This window comes from Mus caroli, chromosome X (genome assembly GCF_900094665.2).
Source record: "Mus caroli chromosome X, CAROLI_EIJ_v1.1, whole genome shotgun sequence".
In the NCBI taxonomy this organism is placed as follows: domain Eukaryota; kingdom Metazoa; phylum Chordata; class Mammalia; order Rodentia; family Muridae; genus Mus; species Mus caroli.
Window position 1 is genome coordinate 90,301,252 of NC_034589.1, and position 20,001 is coordinate 90,321,252.

At 35.3% G+C, this 20,001-nt stretch overlaps 1 protein-coding gene across 1 annotated transcript in view; it reads left to right on the plus strand.

Moving 5' to 3' along the window:
• The first annotated feature begins 1,628 nt into the window (after positions 1-1,628).
• Zc3h12b (zinc finger CCCH-type containing 12B) overlaps positions 1,629-20,001 on the plus strand; it is a 182,901-nt gene continuing 164,528 nt past the window's right edge. The window contains exon 1 of the mRNA XM_021153442.2: positions 1,629-2,097. The gene's annotated coding sequence lies outside the window, so the exon portion shown is untranslated. The remainder of the gene's footprint in view (positions 2,098-20,001) is intronic.

Below are 20,001 nucleotides of genomic sequence, written 5' to 3' on the forward strand. Positions count from 1 at the left end.
CTTTTGGGATAGCATTGGAAATGTAATTGAGGAAAATATGTAATAAAAAATATTAAAAATTAAAAAAAAACAACAAAACAAAAACAAAAACAAACCAAATTCCCCATCTCTGGCATATTATTTACCCTTGTCATGTAAATGTGTATCTTCAAAGTTCCTATAGAACCTCATATTAAGCTGCAAGCATCAGGAGTATGTGTGGTGTGATTCTGGAGATGTTTTACTATTCTTTTAGAATAAGTCAAATAGTTAAGCAATCATCTACCTCAAATCCCATCTTAAATCTCATCTTTAATTTGCAGTGACTTGAGGGCCACCCATCTGCATGTACTTTTTTGTGTTTACTCAATAAAAAAGTCTTCTTTCTTTACAAATGTGTATAGACACTTCTGTTTGTTGATAGGAGTTACTTCTTTATCATGTGACCAAAGGAGTGCAATTTAGTGTTTAAACACCACTGAAAATACAGTTTCTTAAATATTTACTGGCTCTCTGGTTGCCATAAAGTTTCATTTTAAATTTATAGTTCATTTGAAATTTATATCTTGTTAACATCTTTAGGGCTTTGCAAACGTTTTACATGGCATAGGCTTTTAAATAGTATCTGAAATGTATGTTTCATTAGATTATCATTCAGTAGAGTATATTCTGTAAATATGCACATACTATTTATACATTGTATTATGCTCAGAATTAATTACATGTTTTTGTCTTATAATTACACATTACAGAAAAGTTAAGGCTGATTTTCAGAAGATCAATAGCCAGCAGAAAATGACACAAAATGTTTTATGTACAACCATTGTTTAAATGTCAGTTTTTAGTACTAGTCTTTTAACACTAATGAGTAGTTTGGGAAAGATCACTGGATGTTCATTAGTTTCTGGGCTCACACAGATTTCTTTTCCAGATGAAAATAGAAAATGTATGTAGGCATTTTATACACTTCAATCTGAGAAAGTGTAAAACATCTATCTACAGTTGGGTGACTAAGGTCTGGAATTAGAATGAAACCAGACTACTCTTGGAGGACTTTATTAAGCTAGAATGTTCAACTAGAGAGCAGGCACTTTGTCTTGTATTGTACAGAGTGATGAGCCATTGCAAATAGCTCCTTTTTTATTGAATGCTAACTCCGTGTCACAGTAGGTTATGTATGTTAAGTGCTTCACGTACTTTTTCTCTTCATCCTTATAAGTATTCAGAGTACTGCGTTTCTCATTTACAGTTGAAGAAACAGATTTAGAGAGCTTAGAAAAAGAACAGAAATACAAATTTGGCTGTAAGTCCATTCTCCTGACCACAGGCAAGTGAGAGTTGGGAGTTTTATAAAGATCACTCTGGTAAAGTACAAGAAAAGCCTGCAGGAAAACCATCCATAGTTCACATGCCTATCCAAGGATCTCATCCTAAGTCTCTAGGCCTCTCCATTTCAGAACATCTTGGACCTCTCCTCACGATTCTTTTACCCTGACGTTAGGGCCTGCCTAGGAAATGGGATTTTGTTACTTTTTCTAGGTCGCAAACCAAACTCGTCCGAGATCAGACCGCGGCTCCAGTGGTCCCTGGCGGGGGTGGGGCGCATGCGCGCGGTTGCTAAGAAACGGCGATCCAGGCGCCGCGGTGGTAACTGCGCCGGGGCTGTGTGTGTAGGCAGCAGCGCCAGAGGAAGAGGAGCACGAGGATGCAGCTGCGACCGCGGCCCCAAGAGGGAGCAGCCACTGTTCTGTGGTCGCGGGGCCAAAGCAATTGGAATTAAGCCTGGGGGGTCCTGTTGCTGAGAGGAGCGGGGCAGACGGTCCTGCCAGAAGCGCAGGCCTAGTATTCCGGGAGAGTTCGGTCTGCTGGGCGAAGGCCTGCCGCCTTTGCTTCCTCCTGGCCCTCCAAGTCGATGGTGGTGAAGTTGGTGGCCGCCAGGGGCACAAGCGCCAGGCTGGTTCTCTTGCACCCGGCGCTTTTCTGGCCCTGCTTGAACAGCTGCGACGCCGCCTCCTCTCGTCCGCGGATCCCACCCTCAGCGGCGGGGGAGGGGGAAAGTTTTCCCCTCCGCAGGGGCTGCATGGTGCGAGGCGACAACAAGACCTTAGGAGAGTAGGGGTAAGTAGTGGCACCGCAGTCTCCTGGTGCTCAAGCTGTTTTCTGGTCTTAGGGTCTCTGGGGCCCCAGCAGGCCAATGAAGCTCTGCACTCTCATTCAGAAGCTTCTGACACCCTTCCTGCATCTGCTCGCGGGTAATTTCTTCCAGTTAGTTTTCCTTTGAAAAGCCGTCACTTTGTGATCTCAATCCTGGCTTCCAGAAACATAGTGCCAGTGATTAAGGCCTGGGGTTGCTTCTTAGATGCTGATGATTCTAAGTACAGTCGTGCACCTTCTTAGTCTCTGGTCTGGAAACAGATTCTTCTAGTGCCCTGTTCACATTTTACTCCTTCTTCTAACTGTGGCTCTGACTCTTGATCTCAGGAGACAGCCTGACCTGACCTCAGGCTTGTCAAGAGCCCATCCTCCGCATTGCTGATGCTTCATGACGAAAGAATTGACCAGATAGCTTGAGTGGTACCTTACTTTGCAGTATTGTTTATACTCATGTGCAGTAGGCAAGCCATATGCCTAGCCCCTGATTCTTAGCATGTAAAGCTAGGCAGATATTAGTTATGTTAAATAATAGTGATAATAAGACAAAACTAGTGACATGCCCTATTTGACAACCAAAGTACCACCAAACTTGAGAAGTGGACAAAGTAAAATATTGACAATAGGGGAAACATTTTACAAAGTATTCTTCATCAAAAATGACTCACGTCTTCATTTAAAAATGTGTTGGTGAAACTTAGATGCTCTTAATAAAAATAAGGATAGTTGTGACTTATTTGTTCTTAAAGTAGAATATAGGGTAGGGTATAGTTGAAAATAGTCAACTTCTCTCAAAAACATTTGGCCCAAGACACCTAAAGTGAGACTTTGGATACCATGATTAGGTAAGGTTCTAAAGTTGCAAGGTGTTTTTGACAATTATTTTGAGGTGTGAGACTGTTTCTTTAAAAGTAGATGTGAAAATTTACAGTTCCCAGTTGACCCTTTTCAAACGTGAACTCAATTTGAATTGATGTATAATTTTAATTGCAAGGCACTCCTGTGGGCTGACAATAAAAGATGGGTTCTTTTATTTCACTCTCTTCCATCCTGACAGTTTTAAGCCATTTCAGGTCTCTTATCTAAAAAGAAGTGGAGAAAAAGAAGCACATTGGTGGAAAAGCTAAATTTAGTTTTCGGTTACCTCTTTTAAGCTAAAGAACTTTAAAAAGTATATAGATGCTGTGTGTGATTAGGTAACTTTGGCTAGTGAATCTGTTAACACTTCCAGTTTCCTGATAGTTTTAGGGAAAATGTCTTATATGGATTGCTTTTGTGTTTGAGAGGTTCCTGTGTTTAAAGTATAATACTAGGGGAAAAAATAGTTTTCTACCTCAATGTGAATTATCTGCTATGCATTGGCAGTCAGTCATGCTTCAGGAGCCTAGATTTCAAACTTAGAGGTGGTTTCTGTTTGGAAAAGGTCTTGATGAATTTTACTCCTAATTATTTGAAATACTATTAAATCTAAAGGAAAAGAATTTGACAATAATGAATATGTCCAAGTAAGTACCACATAGCCCAGCATTCCCACAGACTGTCATAAACATATGGGAAAATGATATTTTGTTTTGCAAGTGTTGTTAAGGACTTGATCATTAAATTCTGGAATAAAGTTTGTTTTTGCTGATTTTTATTTATTTTATTTTCAGAGATTTTTAATAAGCTTTCATTTTTTTAGATTTTACTCAGTGAGCATCACTGTGGTAGGCAAGGAGAAGAGTAGATTAGAAACAGGTTCCAGGGTCTGTTGGTATTGCTTGAAGCAGAATATCTAGCATTGCTCTAGAAGCATGAGACACTGGATCTGATTGCTGGTAACCAGTAATAGAAAATAATTTAAAAAGCCAACTGAAACAGTTCTGAGGACTTCAATTGGGAGAGAAGCATACAGATAGGCTATATTAATCAAAACACAGAAAAGTACAGAATAAGAGCTACGAAAAAAAAAATAAGAGTACAGGAAAATTACTGAAGTCTAGGGATTTCCTGAGAAAGCTTCATAGAAAAGTGACACTTTTGCTTCAAATTGTAGGCTTTGTTGGAAGGAGGAAACATTTATTATAAATTTATTAGATTAACTAAAGGAAAAAGGATTATTTATAGCATTTAACTTTCTTGACATGAGCAAACTTTTCTATGCTATATTTTAATTTAATAACAAATTAAATACTAATAACCTTATAATATACATGTTATGCAAGTTAGTTTTAAAATAATCATCCTATTTTGGGACACATAAGAATGTTTTCTAAAAAGATACAAATAATTAAGTTCCCATACTTTATCAATGTACATTTTTCACTGAATAGTAAGTCACAGCTATAGTCAAAGTGTTTTATATAAAACTGGTACAATAAACATGACCTTGCATTATTAATATTCCCCAAAGGTTATTTCCAGATACATTCTATGAGCAACATGAATTTTGATTGATTAGTTATATAACTTGGTTTATCATATACTACTGTGTACAATTAAGGGAAGGGCTGCATTATAGTCTTGAAATTAATACTGGTCAAAGTTCTAATATATTAATGTGTATGTTAATATTTAGCAAGTAACATATGTTTAAACTTCAATCAGAAATCTTTGTAAAACTTATTTTAGTGCATTTCTAATTTTTTTGCTACATTAAAAATTGGTTAACATGTTAACAGTCTCTAGGTTTTGGTCAGCTATTGTAAATTAATATTTTCATGCAGAAAAATAACAAACCACATAGCAATTAGAAGATATCACTGATTTACTCTTAATTTCTTTTGCAAATTTTATTGCATTTGTAAAAATGCAATATGAATTCAGCAAAAACTGTATTTTCTTTATTAAAATACTATTTATTTTATTTTCTGTCTTTTATTTGTCAGACCACCACCATTACTACATCCTATCCTAATAGACCACACATACTTGAAACCAAGGGTAAAGTTCCATCTTTAAATATTAAACAGCCATTTTAGATAACACATACTTCGTGATGGAACCTGAACATCATTTATCAAATGTGGTAGGGAAAGTTGTCATTTTGTATTATAAAACAGATAGGCCAGATAGCAACTGCTATAGAAACGAAGTAAAATGGATTATTTCAAGCTTTTTAAACCATTTTCTTAAGGAGACCTTCTCCAATGGCAGACCTTGTTTATCTTCCTGGTCAGTCATCTGGAAGCAATTCCTCACAAAATTGGTTAACTTGGTTTCTACTTTGGAAAGAGAACCACCTTTTCCTATACATGCTTGCAATCTTGCTTTAATGTTTATTGTAGAACTAAGTCCCTTTGATAGTTTAGGAAGAATTTTCTCCTCCCCCTCCTCCCCCTCCCCCCCTCTGATTCCCACCTCCTTCTTCTTATCATGGTGTTGATAGTTTTAAGTCTTTTTCCATGCTGGTTTTAATTTTCTGCATTTTTAGTTGTTGTATCTTTTGGGGGAGGTGTTTCGAGACAGAGTCTGTGCAACCCTGACTGTCCTGGAACTCACTCTGTAGACCATGTTGGCCTGGAACTTAGATCCTCATGCCTCTGCCTCTCAGATGCTGGGCTTAAAGGCTTGCGTCTCCAATGACAGGCTAGTTGGAGAATCTTGTAGAGATTTCTTCTCTGGAACTTTGCCTCTTTGTAGTAGTAGTTAGGTTTTGTCAACTTGGCACAATCTAGAGTAATTTTTAAAAAGGGAACCTCAATTGAAAAAATGTCCCCACCAGATGAGCTTGTGGAGAGGTCTGTGGTATATTTTCCTGATTGAAGATTGATATGGAAGGGCCCAGCCCATTGTAGGTGGTACCATCCCTATACTGGTAGTTCTAAGTGCTATAAGAAAGCAGGCTGAGCAAGAATGGGAAGCAAGCCAGTACGCAGCATTCCTTCATGACCTCTCTGCATCACTTCCTGACTCCAAGTTCGGCCTATGTACCTTTCCCAACTTTGCTTCATGATAGACTACAAGCTATTAGATGAAAGATAACCTTCCTTCAAAACTTGTTTTTGGTCATTGTATTTTGTCACAGTACTAGAAATTCTAAGACACCCCTTCTCATCATTGTTCTTTCATTTATCAACAACTTTCTTTTTCCCCCCTGTGGAATCTTCCTACCACTGCCAGGGGCCTAGGTCACATTCCAGTTGTACTTAAGAATTTTCCTTACTCTTCATCTTCATCTTCTGACTCTGCATCCTCTTCTACAGCTGCTATGTGTTGTGCACTAGTATGCACCGACCCTGACCCATTCTTCAACCTGAAGAGCAAGGTAGTGTAATTTCAAAGTCCCTAAGGGCAACTGTCAGTTTTAAAGACATTTTCAAAGTTGCCAGTGTTACTTTAATGTGACTGGCTTCATAATATACAGTTCTACATTCTCTAGCAATGCTGGACAGTTGCAATAATCTGTAGCTGTCAGTCATCTATGTGATCATGAGAAAAAAAAAAAACCAGTACTCTCCATTGTACTATGTTGCTACATTGTAATGTTTTAGTAGGTTATATGCATTCAGTTCAGTTGTTATTCATGAGTTTTTAACTTTTGATTGAGTTACTGAGATGTAACCACATCACAAGTTGAGTATCATCTGTATCATATTTTAAAAAAGTTGTATGTCCCCCAACATAAACTCACATTTTAGAATTACAAAAAATGTGCACATTTACTCCAAGAGGCAAAATATACAAACTTCAAATTTGTGAGGCCTCTGTACTTTTCATCTGTTATCTTTTGCTGCCCACAGAAGTCTTATTTGATAAATATGTTACTGACAAACAATAATTCATTGTTTCTAGGCTCAGCATATAATTGCTGTTTCACAAATGATCATTTCAGTGTTATTGATGGTTGGGGTTTGGGTGGAGTGTTTCCAGTTTCTTGGTTTCTTGTTCAAAGACTTGAAATACACTGATTGCAAAGGAGCAGGGGATCTATTCAAAGCAAAGTCACTAGTGACTGCAGGCCACTTGAGTGAGTGAAAGGATACTCACAAGTTCTGATGATGATTTGATGGTTCCTTTTATATGCAGATTTAAAATGATCCTATTCTAAAGTATGATCTTCATTATGTCAGGACTGGACATTTTCTACTTGAGCATATCTCTAAAGTTTTGTGATAGGAGCTTATTGAAATCATGACTTTTATCCAAAAATTCTATTTGGATCAAATTGTCCTAGAACATAAACTTCTAAACTAAGCAAAAGATGATAAAAGCCATTTCAGTATGAGTAAAAAAAAAAGGGCAAAGACTGGAATTCATTCTTCAGGTATGTTAGCAACTAATCAAACAAGTGCTTTCACGTATAAATTGTAAATTGAAAGTTATAAGGAACTGTTACACAGAGTTCTCACCGTCTTAATCCTCTGTCTTATATTATGACTGATCAGTGATCTTTCAACTGTTGTCATCCAAAACATAATGATTCATATTCATTTCCTAGTTACAAGTGCATCACTGAAGTTAATTTTGTCAGTTTTATTCTGTGATAGAATTTTATAACTTTGTAAAATGCCAGAAATATCATTTGAAATCTAAAACTGAATGTCACAGATTGATAATGAAAAAAATAGCCATTTTAATAGTAATCTTCGTTAAAAAATACTATGTAGGAACTTTTAGTGTCTCTATATCCTTTTATAATCCTTTTATAACCCTGAATTATTGAACTAATAATTAAACTTGCTTAATTACTGTAAATATTTGTATTCATTCTTACTTCTGAGCTAAGCAAATTTTATTAAAATTGCACACACATATACACAATATATACAATATAGACTATATTAGTTATTTAGAATGGGTTCCTAATAGTCTGAAGAGCTGTGTGCATATAAGATAAACTATTTTTATAATTAAGTAACTTAACTGAAAGTTGTGTGTAGAAACATTATAAGCTATGCATGATTAAAAAATACTATGTCTAACTCAGGAGACTGAATCCCTACATTGGTTATTTATTTATTTGTTTTCCAAGGCAGGATTTCTCTGTGTAACAGCCCTGGCTGCCTTAGAATTCTCCTTGTAGACCAGGTTGCCCTTGAACACAGAAATTCACCTGCCTCTGCCTCCTTGTCTTAGTGAGGGTTTCTATTCCTGGACAAAACATCATGACCAAGAAGCAAGTTGGGGAGGAAAGGGTTTATTCAGTTTACACTTCTACAGTGCTGTTCATCACTAAAGGAAGTCAGGACTGGAACTCAAGCAGGTCAGGAAGCAGGAGCTGATGCAGAGGCCATGGAGGGATGTTACAATCACCTGGCTAATTACATTTTTATTTTTAAAACAAAATCTTTTCTTTGTTGAATAAAGAAAATAGTAGAAGTTTGAAACTTCTGTGATAACGTATGGCTTCTTTCATCCACATCCATTCAAGAGTTCATTTAAAAACTTCATATCTTCATATAGTTACACTTCAGAGTTTAAAAATTTTTATAATAAAAAGGATACTGTTTTCTGTTCTTTCATTCTGTCTGCTGTTTTTTTTATATTGTCTTCAGAATTTTTTCCCATCTTATGATATTTCTTGACATCTACCTGAAACTACTTTAATATATATTAAATATGTATGAGTTAATATACAGTAATATACAATACAAATATTTTACACACAGGGAAGTTTTTTTTTTTAAATATTGGTCTCCACATGGCTTTTTCAGACATCCTTAGTGTTCTTTATCTCTTTGCCTATCCTTCTTCTGCCCTATATTCCAATATCCCTCCTCACTTTAACCCCCACTTTATACCACTTTCTCAAACTGGAAACTAGTTCACATATAAACTCTAATATAAGATATTTAGCCGAGCAGTGGTGGTGCACACCTTTAATCCCAGCACTTGGGAGGCAGAGGCAGGTGGGTTTCTGAGTTCGAGGCCAGCCTGGTCTACAGAGTGAGTTCCAGGACAGCCAGGGCTATACAGAGAAACCCTGTCTCGAAAACCAAAATAAATAAATAAATAAATAAATAAATAAATAAATAATAAAATAAAAATAAACTAAAAAAGATATTTAATTTGCCAGGCAATATATAATTACACACTTGAATTTTGCCAGGCAATATATAATTACACACTTGAATTTTGCCAGGCAATATATAATTACACACTTGAATTTTGTGTTTCTTTTGTGTTTCACTTTGTTTGACAAAAAGTCTTGTGTAGCCCAAGCTATTAGATAAGGATGAGCCCTTCAGCCTACACTTTCAAAGGGCAGAAACAAATATATACTATCACACCTGGCTTCATGTATTGTATACTAATATATTAAATGGTTGCTGCTGAATGTCTGTTCTTATAGACATTTAAGGCTAATATTATTAGATTATCTTATTTCAGTTTACATGATTTTAAAGTATTGTGTTATTTTGCCAGTCTAAATATCTGTGATTCCATAGAAACATAAAAAATTGAGGCATAAAAAAATAGGTATTAGATTTTATACTTCAGTTTCTCTTAATTTGCAATAATTTGAGCAAGAAAAAGTCTAAAATGGTTGAAAATTTGAATTTTTGTGAACTAGTATGTCTTATGACTTCCTTATACTAATCAGAACTAGATTAATCTTTAGGGATATTATCTTAATAAGTAGATGAGACTAATTTGTAGTTAATACATAAGTGGATAATATGTGAAGATTTCTAAAACACTTAAAGAAAACTTTAAGTAATTTAAACATCTTTTCTCCTATCTTGTTTATTGATTTATTTAACAAATCTTTATGTAACAAATTACAGTTAATTTAATTTCAGTAATTTGGGGAATTATATATTATAACATTAGTGTGTTCCAAATTACAAGACAAAATTTCATTAATTTGCATTCAAATTAAATTAAATTTAAATTTAATTTAATTCAAATTAAATCAAGAATTTGTTAAGATTTGGGTAGATGTAGCAGTAACACATTTTTTTACTAGATTCTCTGTCCTTTGTTAATTATGGATTATGCTGTACAAAAAAAAAATAGCCATAGCCATATTAGAGGTTAGGAAAATTTGAAGTTCCTTGCTGGTATCAAAAACTTGATATTGAATTCAAGTAAGTGATAGGAATTAAAGTAGGGACACCTGTGTTCAATGTACTTTAAAACATTTTCTAAGTACTCTATCACTAATTAGGATACTATATACCTAGTACTGTGAAAGGGATTCAAATAGTACTTAATAAAATTTGAGATCCCTTATTAGAAATGTTTGGAGCCTAAGTGTTTCAGATTTGGGAGTTTATCAGAAATTAGAATACTTGCATACAAGTATGAGTTGATTATCTCTAGTCTGGAAATTAGAAATCTGATGTTATCATATATCTAAGATCAAACATTATTGTCATGGTATGAAACTATTCGAATGTTGAAGCATTTCAGGTTTTGAACTTTCAAGTTAGTGTTAATCAGTGGTGAAAGAAAATTTAAGGCAATAATTGTTGAAAACTGTTTCAGATATAGAAAGTGCAGTAGCAATACAACTGGAATGTAAACTCTTACACATATGTAAATACATACATTTTCATTGATACATCAGAAGGAGAAAATAAAATGTTCATTGCAACCCATAATCTTAATATACTCCTGATACTTTCAAACATCTGAAAATAATAAAACTCTGAGACTCTTTCAGTTCTAAAATAACAAATTGAATGAATCATCAGTCATGTATGGTGGTGTATACTTGTAATCTTTATATTCAGAAAGTTGAGGCAAGTAGATTCCTTGGTATTCAAGGCAAGCTTGACCTATATAAATTACATACTAGCCCAGGCTACAAATACAAATACAAATACAATACAAATACAAATACAAATATAAATACTAGTAGTATTTTCTTCTACCTGTATTATGATGCAATAAGACCTAAAACTCAACATTTCTAATATTCTTGGATTAAATACTTCTGTCAAAGGTAACAGATTCTACTCCAGTTCATTTTGACAAGTTAAGGTTAATACAGAATAGTCAGGTACACATGATAATAGTAGTTGTGAATTATCATTTATCATTGATACTTTTCCAAGAGGGGATAAGAGCTAGTTCTTTATTTTTCTGACTTCTATAGTAATACTTTATTCTTTTTTACTGTGTAACTCAGGGCTTTTAATTTATAGGTTTTAGATCTTATGGCTAATAGCAGGGAACACAACAGCATGGGCTTATTTCTGTTAGAATAGAAATTTAGCTCATTTTGTTGTTTGTTTTGTTTTGTTCTTTTTGGTTTTTTGTTTGTTTGTTTGTTTTTTAGGTTTTTTCGAGACAGGGTTTCTTTGTGTAGCCCTGACTGTCCTGGAACTCACTTTGTAGACCAGGCTGGCCTTGAACTCAGAAATCCGCCTGCCTCTGCCTCCAAAGTGCTGGGATCAAAGGTGTGCACCACCATGGCCTGGCTAAAACATGCATATGTGACCCGTAGAGGGATCCAACCCGCAACCTTGGCATTATTAGCACCACGCTCTAACCAACTGAGCTAAATGGCCAGACTCATTTGTTTTTTACTAATTGTCATTCTTTCTTTTTCACTTCAGCTTTGTCATGCCTGTGACATGTTTGATGAAACTTTGCTGTATGTTTACTTGTGGAAGAAAGAGACTGAAAACTTTTTACAGAGCTAACAATCCAATGCACAGTAGAAAATCTATTTCGTTCTTGGTAGTCTTCATGAGCAGAGGGGAGTGGAGAATTAGAAAAAAATATTTGGAAGATAATTTTAAATTGAATATGGGGGTTGGAGAGATGGTTAAATGAGCCGGTTACCCTTCCAGAGTACCCAGGTTCAATTCCCAGCACCCACCTGGTAGCCCTCAAGCATATATAACTCCAGTTCCAACGGGTCTGATGCCCTCTTCTGACACTGGGCACACATGTAGTACATAGGAAAAATATAAACACCCATATACATAAAATAAAATGAAGGGAATTATTAAAAATTGAATATAAGTATCTCAGTATACCTAGAGAATTAGTTAACTAAAGAATATGGAATTGATAATGAAATTTCTCATTAAGGAATAATTTAAGCAGATGATGAAGATATTGCCAGAATGCTTTATATAAAATGTTGGAGCTTTAAGTCGTGAATATTTTGTTTATCTCTCTCCTGTAATTAAGGTGTTTTATAAAATCAAGTGTAGTTGTATGTTTGTAGTCCCAGATACTCGGTAGCCTGATCGAGGAAACACTGCTTGGGTCTACAAGTTTAAAATCAGCCTGGGTGAAATAGAACTCATCTAGAAGAAAAAAAGCTCTATTGCTGGTAATTAATAAAGATGTATTTAAACCAACTTAAAGTAATGATACATATGTATGTGTGTATGTATTTTTTATTAATAATATGAAAAATTCTCAAAGAAACAAAGAAAAGGAAGTGTGTCCTAGGCATATATGGAACTTAAACTAGGAAGAAAAGTAATCTTTTTTTTTTTTTTTAAGAGTTATCTATTTATTATTATATGTAAGTACACTGTAGCTGTCNTCAGACANTCCAGAAGAGGGCNCCAGATCTCGTTGCGGATGGTTGTGAGCCACCATGTGGTTGCTGGGATTTGAACTCTGGACCTTCAGAAGAGCAGTCGGGTACTCTTACCCACTGAGCCATCTCACCAGCCCGAAAAGTAATCTTTAAAGAAACATGTTTGAGATAATGTACATACAAGTAACAGTTTATGGACTGACCAGGTTATATTTATGAATATGCATATAGGTAATAACAAAAAAAAAGAGGCCATGAGTTTGAGGGAGAGCAAAGGAGTTGCATGGGAGGGGTTAGAGAGAAGAAAGGGAAGGGGAAAATTATGTCTTTATATTATCATTTCAAAAATTAAAAAGATTATACACAAAAGACACTTGTCTCTCTCAATCTATCAGACTCGATACAATGGACCCCAACGAAATGGGAATTTCCTAAGGAATATCATGCTGAGAGAAGAAAAACACTTCGGACAAAGGGGAAATTTGTCTACTGGAAAGAGATTTCATAGAGTTCTAAAAACTGGGCAGAACAGGATGAAACTGAATCCCAGATAATGATGGGTCAACAGTGGGTAGACCAGAACTGTTTAAATGTTTATATCCTTGGCCCCCTAAATAAACTTTAATTCCATGTCAGGACCCTGAAGACTGACTTGGAGATCTTCTTTGATCTCTTCATCCCTCTTCCCATTGTGGCCATATTGAATAAATCTCCTTCATCTGCTTTCCACTATTCTTTTCTTTTCTTTTTCTTTTTCTTTTTTTTTTTCAGTTTATTGAGGATGAGTGGTCTGATTGAGTTGGCACATAGGTCGTGACCCCCTAAGTTTGATCACATGTGCATAAAATTTATGAACAATGAATATTGTATTGCTGTGTTTTTAATGAAAAATCACAGGAACTTGAAAAATATGAAGAAGCAGCCTTATTGATGATAAATGCTTGAGTGTAGCTTCTCTGATATTTCTAGATGATACTTCACAGCCAACTTCCTGTTCTCTGTTCCTTTGGTTCTTATAAATTTTCCACCTTCTCTTTTGCTATAATCCCTGAACCTTAGGCCATGAGTGATGTGTGGGAAAAGTTGGAGGGAGGAAAGGGAAGGAAGAAACAATGCAACTACATATTTAATTTCAGAAAATTAAAAAAAATGTAAAGAAGTTTTGTTTAAACTTAAAATAGCCTTTTTCTGTGTTATCTTGTACAAACATGCGATATCATCAACTAAGATGCTGATCTTATCTAAATTTCTAATTTTATAAGCAACTGTTTGGAAAAATATGCATTTTCCACATGTGTAGTTTCCTATATTCCAGCAGCACACAGAGATATTTGATTTTACCATCACCACAGAGCTCTTATTTCAGTCATTTATAAGCCCCATCTTCCTCCTCTATGCCATTCTTAGACCTCTAACTTCTAATCTTATTCTTTCTCAGTAATTATATATTTTTTACATTATGGATATTTTGTAATGTTATTTCACTTTGGTAATTTACTTTTCTCTGATATTTATTTTATCTGATATCTCTATCTTTATATCTATATACTGTGCTTAAAAAAAAAAAAAAACAACCGACATTTTAGCCTATTGAGAGAGCATGTGCTTGAAATCTCAGCACTTGAGAGACAAGAGAATTCCCAGCTATCCCAGCCTATTTAGCAAGACCCTGTCTCAAAACCCTTGCTATTTCAATGGCGTAACTTTTCTATCCATTTACTTTCTGTATAGCCATGTTTCTTTTTATAAAGCAAATGTCTTGTACATAGCATATATTTAGCTCTGTTTTATTCTTTTTTAACCTCATAGGATCGCTGAACCTTATAGTAGGTCTATTTTTAACTTAATAAGGAAATAAAATATCTTTTTGTGGTATATACATTATTTTATAGTTCATGCAATAGTGACTACAGGCCTAATTATTAATATTGGGTGGATAATGAAATCTATTATTTTGTACTCCAATCTGAAAAGTCTTAATTTGAATCAAGTGTAGAAAATATGTCATGAGGTATATAAAAGTTGGTAGTTACTATGGTAAAATAAATTAGCATGCCCATCATATCAATTATTTACTCATATCCCCTGTGAAAGAACAGCTATAAATGTAGTTATTAGCAAAAAAACCTGTTGCGGCCTGCCCGCAGTCCACAACANGAACGGTTCAACTGAGAATGGCAGTTCGAGCTGAAAAGAGAGGAATCTAGACAAGGCGGAAGAATGAATGGAGCTAAGACAACATTCTGATCAAAGCTCAATTTTACTATTTTCAGACACTCAGTTATAAAGGAAAGGGGAGGGAACCCAATTTCCCGCCAAGTAACTCAGGGTCCAGTAGCAGGACGAACACGTGTGTGCCTCTTCCAAGCAGCAAAGGCAGGGTCCAGCAGTAGGCGTGGCAGAACGAATGAGCAGGTAGCTCCACCCTTGAGCAAGCAGGTTCCAGGCTGGGGGAAGGGAGGCCACAAAAACCCACCATAAATATAATACACTCTTATTAAGTATATTTTCCACATTGTAAGAGATAGGAACAATAGTTACTTTCTGTTTGTTGTTTTGTCTTTAAAAAAAAAAAAACAATGATCATATTAAAAGCATGAAATGATAATACTTGAATTTCTCTGGTGACTAGTAGATATATCCATTAGCCATTTGTTCTTGGAATTGTCTTAAGTCATTTGTCTGTACTATAGTGGACTTGTTTTTTTATTCATTTGAAAGAGTTTTTATTTTGCATACTATTCTCTTATCTGAAATATAAGTTTTACATTTTTCTCCTAGTCTGTATGTTGCCTCTTTTTTTCTTTTTCTTTTTTTTTTTTTTGAGACAGAGTTTCTCTGTATAGCCCTAGCTGTCCTGGAACTCACTTTGTAGACCAAGCTGGCCTCGAACTCAGAAATCCTCCTGCCTCTGCCTCTAAAGTGCTGGGATTGAAAGAGTGCACCACCACCGCCCGTACGGCTGTATGTTGCCTCTTAACTATGTTGCTCGATTTGTGCCTTCCCCCTCCCTGCTGGAAAACAGCGTCTGTATATAGCCCCGGCTGTCCTGAAACTCATTCTTTAGAACAGGCCGGCCTAGAAGTTAAAAGAGATCCACTTGCCTCTGTTTCCCAAGTGCTGAGATTAAAGGTGTGCAGCACACCAGACTTGTTGATAGATTTGCAACATAGAAGCTTTTTAGTTAAATAGAGTTCCATTTGTTTACTTTTTACTTTTCTTTCTTGGGCTTTTGGTGTCACAGCCAAAACATTATTGCCAAGACAAATGTTGTAAAGCTTTGCTCCTGTATTTCATTTATAGGAGATTTTACAGTATCAGGTCTCAAAGTTGGGTCTTTAATCCATTTAATCTATGTTAATAGATTTAGAGTTGGGCTGGAGAGATGCCTCAGTGGTTAAGAGCACTGAGTGCTCTTCCAGAGGTCCTGAGTTCAATTCCTAACAACCACATGGTGGCTCACAACCATCTGTAATGGGATCTGATGCCCTCTTTCTGGTGTGTCTGAAGACAGCTACAGTGTACTCATCATATATATATANTATATATATATATATATATATATATATATATATATATATATATATATATGTGTATATATATATAATTAAATAAAATCTTTTACAAATAGATTTAGAGTTTAGTTTTATGTATGGTGAGAGATGAGTATACAGTTTTTTGCATATATATACATGTTTTTCAAAACCATCTGTTGAAGATACTGTCTCTAATATGCAGCTTTGGCATTGTTATGAGAGAAAATTTGACTATATGGGTATCCTTTTATTCCTAGGTTCACTATTCCTTTCCAAATTACTGTGTAAGTCTGCCTTTATATGTCAGTTTCATATTATTTTAGTTCTTTCTATTTGTGATATAATCTGAGAGCAGAGAGTGTGAGGTCTCTAGTTTTGTTATACTTTTTTTCAGTATTGTTTCTGCAATTGGGTATTGGTAGATGAGCTATTCAAATTTTAGAATTCTGCTTTCTTTCTTTTTTTGTAGAAAATGTCAATTTTCAAATGAAAATTTCACCAAATCTTTATATTGCTTTGGGTAATGTGGACATTTTAACATTATTAAGTTTTTCAGTCTATTAGTACAGTATGTCTTTTAATCTATTTCTTCATTAATTTATCTCATCTGTGCTTTCTTGTTTTCAGTGTACAAATCTTTCCTCACTTTTGTTGCTGTTTTTACATATTCTAAAAATTTGAAGTTATTGAACAGCAATTATATTGACTTTCATCTTGATTTGTTTATTTCCGGTGTATAAAAACACGGTTTTTGCATGTTTACTAAGTACCCTGCTATTTTGCTAAACTCATTTGTTAGTTTTTAGACTCTCATGAAGTTTTTCAGAATGTATACATATAAGATCACTTCACCTGTGAACAGATAGAATCTTACTTTCCCCTTTCTAATTTACATGTCATTAATTCTTTTTCTTGCCTGATGTCTTTGGATAACATTTTATTGTTATAGTAAGTAGACGTGATAATAATGAGCACTCTTATTTTGACTTTATTTTAAATGAAAACCTTTCAGTTTTCATCATGGAATATGATCTTAGCTATGAGCTCTTCATATGTGGCTTTTATTTTGTTGATGTATTTGCTTTCTGGATCTACTTTGTTGAATGCTTTTTTTAAGGAAAGCATTGAATTTTGGCAAGTGAGTTTTCAGCAATATTGAGATGCTTGTGTAGCTTTTATCCTATTTTTCTTGATGTGGCATATCATATTAATTATTTTCACATATTCACTTACTGTAGGGACAAATCTCACCTCATCATGTTATAACCATTGTAATATGAAGGTCAGCTTGGCTTACTAGTTTTCGTTGAGAATTGCTGCATCTGTGCTCAGTAGCAATATTAACCTGTTGTCTTTATTTAAGCCTCTATCTCTGTTGGATGGCTTTGGACTACTACTCCAGTCTCTCTCTCTCTCTTTCTCTCTTGTTCCCAATTCTAAGAAGGGGCAAAGTGTCCACACTTTGGTCTTCGTTCTTCTTGAGTTTCATGTGTTTAGCAAATTGTGTCTTATATCTTGGGTATTCTAAGTTTCTGGGCTAATATCCATTATCAGTGAGTACATATCATTTGAGTTCTTTTGTAATTGGGTTACCTCACTCAGGATGATGCCCTCCAGGTCCAACCATTTGCCTAGGAATTTCATAAATTCATTCTTTTTAATAGCTGAGTAGTACTCCATTGTGTAAATGTACCACATATTTTTTGTATCCATTCCTCTGTTGAGGGGCATCTGGGTTCTTTCCAGCTTCTGGTTATTATAAATAGGGCTGCTATGAACATAGTGGAGCATGTGTCTTTTACCAGTCATAAATTTGTATAGACTTTTTTATTGTTTACATTGTTCTGTGTTGTCATGTTGAGAATTTCTAGAAATTTATCCATGTTTTATGCTAACCAATTTGTTGACATTATTAAGTTTCTTATAATCCTGTTATTTGTATGGCATCAGTAGTGATAGATTTTTACCACACACACACACACACACACAGGCTGGTTTTGTGTGTCAACTTGACACAGGCTGGAGTTATCACAGAGAAAGGAGCTTCAGTTGAGGAAGTGCCTCCATGAGAATCATCTGTAAGGAATTTTCTCAATTAGTGATTAAGGGGGAAAGGCCCCTTGTGGGTGGAACCATCTCTGGCCTGGTAGTCTTGGGTTCTATGAGAAAGCAAGCTGATCAAGCCAGTAAGAAACATCCCTCCATGACCTCTGCATCAGCTCCTGCTTCTTGACCTGCTTAAGTTCCAGTCCTGACTTCCTTGGTGGTGAACCGCACCATGGAAGTGTAAGCTGAATAAACCCTTTCCTTCCCAACTTGTTTCTTGGTCATGATGTTTTTTCCAGGAATAGAAACCCTGACTAAGACAATAACACACACACACACACACATATGTATATATATGCTTTTTGAAATTATAATTACATCATTCCACCTTCTAGCCTCTAACCTTTCTTATGTGAAACCCATGCTCTCTCTCAAATTCATCGCAACATTTTTAAAATTGTTGTCACATATATATGTGTATAATCCTAAATATATAAATATAGCCTACTCAGTCCATCTATATGTTGTTTATATGTATATGCTTTCAGATGTGACCATTTGGTACTGGATAACCAATTGGCATGTTCATGGGGGTGAACAACTTTCCCACTTTCAGCATTACTTCGTTACTTGTATTTCTTAGTCTAAGGTTGATACCTCCAGAGCCTTGTCCCTTTCATATAAGCATTTCTATTGGTGTCATCCTTGTTCAGGTCATGTTTAGGAAGCCAATATCTTGCTTCTGAGTTTCTTATAATACACAGTCTTGCAGCAAACTTCCTATTCTGCTGTCTCTTAAAATCTCTCTAACCCCCTCTTTTGCAGTGATCCATGAGTTTTAGGTGTGGAGGTTGTGTTATGGATGTATCAGTTGGTACTGAGCTCTACAACTCTGCATTTTGATTGGTTGTGGTTTTCTGTAATGATCTCCACCTGTTGCAAAGAGAGGGGTCCTTGATGAGAGGTGAGAATGACACTTTTCTGTGGGTAGGAGGACAAATATTTAGAATGTAGCTAGGGATTACACTGTGAGTGTAAAGTGTCACATGTGAGTTTTCTTCCAATATCAGTGACTTCACTACCCATTATAGTTGGCTATGTTTCCAATACCTGGCATGATTTCTCTTTTGTTAAATGAGCCTTAAGCCCAATTAGAGTCTGTTGGTATCATCAATGTACGCATGTCACTATTGTATCCTTAAGGTTAATACCATACTTATTATTATTGTGATTAATAGACATTATACTTTCCTCCTTTGGAAAGTTGCATGAATGTTTCTTGTACCACAAATGTAGATACATTTGTAGATCTCCCTTGGGGAGGAGGCTTTCAAGTTCCAGCTCTGGGGGGATCTGGGCTCTATGTCTGAAGAACAAAGTGTCTTCAGCACTAGGGATTTGCCTTCCACCTCTTGAAGAGGGCTTCTCATGTCCAGGGAAAGGGTTTTTTGTTTGTTTTTGTTTTTGTTTTTTTTTGGTTTTTGTTTTTTCGAAACAGGGTTTCTCTGTATAACTCTGGCTGTCCTGGAACTCACTTTGTAGACCAGGCTGGCCTTGAACTCAGAAATCCACCTGCCTCTGCCTCCCGAGTGCTGAGATTAAAGTCATGCACCACTACACCCTGCTAGGGATAGGGTTTTTATTAGATGGTCTTTGGCTCTTGCAAGGATCATTGTCAGTCCGATTGGAAGTTTTTCATTTCAAATTATATATATATACACACATATAACTATATATATGTATATATATAAACACAACACACACATATATTATTTTATATATAGTGTTATAGGTTTATTTAGGTAGTTACTCTTTTTTTTTTGGGGGGGGGGTTTTCATTTCTTTCTTTTTTTTTTT